The following is a 2,019-nucleotide window of genomic DNA, read 5'->3' on the forward strand; positions in this document are numbered from 1 at the left end:
TTATCTGTAAGCACTTATTTGGTATCCACCATGTACTAGGTCTTATTCAGAGTGTTGGGGATACAGACATTAAAAAAATACTGGCTTGTCTTGGCCTAACCCACCAATTCCCTTACCTATTTGAGCATTGAAACCTCTTATATAACATATATTCATATCTCAAGGAACAAATATTCAGTGCCATGGTCTTTAAAATGACAGCTGTCTCTATAAAGGAAAAGATGTGAATTCAAAGCAGCTGAGGTAAGATACAACCTAAGAGACATTTTGGGCCACAGAAAATGTCGATAGAGATGTAAATTAGGTCAACATCCTTATATATCATTGGCCTCTTCGTGATGGAAGATGGTTTTCTATGCCTTAGCCTGTCAGTAAGCCTTGTCACAAAGGGGGTTATTTTAGCAGTTGGGTCTACATCAGATATTTTTCACAAAGGGTTCTAAGCTATTTTAGTCTTTGCAACAGTGAGACAACTGTTTGGAAAGGGAAACTGCTTTATCCAATTAGTTGTTTGTCCCCAAGTGGAAAAGAACCTCACCCCTGCAGTAGAACCCAAGCAAACAGTTGCTCGCTGATTTAATTCACTTTTCACTAGCTTGTATTAACTGCACAAAGTAATTCATTTCACTATGGCATATCCATACCTGCATATAATGTACTTTGATCATATTTGCCCCATCTGTTACCCTTTATCTTCTTCTATCTTTATCCCCTTCCACATCCCTAATGGTTCCACCATGTTTTCGTGTTCTTTCCTTAGGGGGTACCCTAAGTTTATATGTAAGCGAAAACGTGCCAAATTTGTCTTTGTAAGAAAGGCTTTATGAGGGCTTCTGGCTCCTGTCCCTGAGCTGAAAGCTCTGCACATTCTTTCCCTCCACCTCTCTGGTGGTTAATTTCAACTGTCAACCTAACTGGATTGAGAAGGGCCAAGGAGGCTTAAGTACAGTATCTTACCATCTGCAAGCAGGGATAATTTGACTTCTTCCCCTTCTTCTTAAAGTAGGATTCAGTTAACCTACAAGTCCTAGTCAAGGTGAGGCTTTAATTCCTTGCTCTGCAGTGCTTGGGATAATCAAGTTGCCCAGGCCTTCTTTGTCTATGAGCTAAGAGGCCTGACCGGATTACTTCCTGGTTTCTTTTCTTCTCTGATAGCGGTACTGCCCAGGACTCTGAGACCAGCTAAACTTCAATGTAATGACGTTGAGACCCAGGCTATGACATGGTCCTATCCTTCCAACCCCATCTCTTTGCCTGTTCTCGGACGGTCCGCCCATCTGATATTTCTTGAAACATACGCCATGCTCTCTCTTTCCTCTTGGTCTTTACATGTACTGTTTTCTAAACTTGGAACGTTCTTCCCCTTTTATTAGTCAGGTCTCTAAAGGAACAGAATTGATCTTAGCTCATGGACAAATTGATATTAAAGGAAATTTCTTTGGCTGGCTTACACATTAGGGTCTGAGTAGTCCAGTGGCCAATGAGGGCACTGCACGAGGGAGGCTGAGAATTCAGCCCACGAGGCTGGCTGGCTCAGCAGTCCCAATCTGGTGCTGTAGGATTCCCGGAGAGCTGCTGGTCTTCAGTCTACATCAGAACTAGAAGTTGGTTCTAATGTAGGCAAGTGAATGCCACAGCAACATGAAAGATAAACTCTCCAGGGAGAGAGAGGGCAAGCAGCAAAAAGCAAAAGCTCCCTTCTGCCCCATCCTTTTATTTGGGCTGCCATCAGAAGGTGCTGCCCACATTTAGGATGGATCTTCTGGCTTCAAATAATCTTATCAAGGATGTCCATGGAATTTTGGTTAATTCCAGATCCAGTCAAGTTGACAACCAAGATTAGCCACCGAACCCTTCCCTTCACCCAGGTGCCTTCTTAATTTCAGCTCTTATATTAGACATTTTCCCTTAAGGACACTTTTCCACATAACGCCCTACACACACACACACACACACACACACACACACACACACACACACTTGCACACACAGTGGTTAGTGTCCCTGGCAGGCGCTGCT

Source organism: Nannospalax galili, unplaced genomic scaffold, assembly GCF_000622305.1.
Source record: "Nannospalax galili isolate Female #2095 unplaced genomic scaffold, S.galili_v1.0 scaffold341, whole genome shotgun sequence".
Taxonomy (NCBI): domain Eukaryota; kingdom Metazoa; phylum Chordata; class Mammalia; order Rodentia; family Spalacidae; genus Nannospalax; species Nannospalax galili.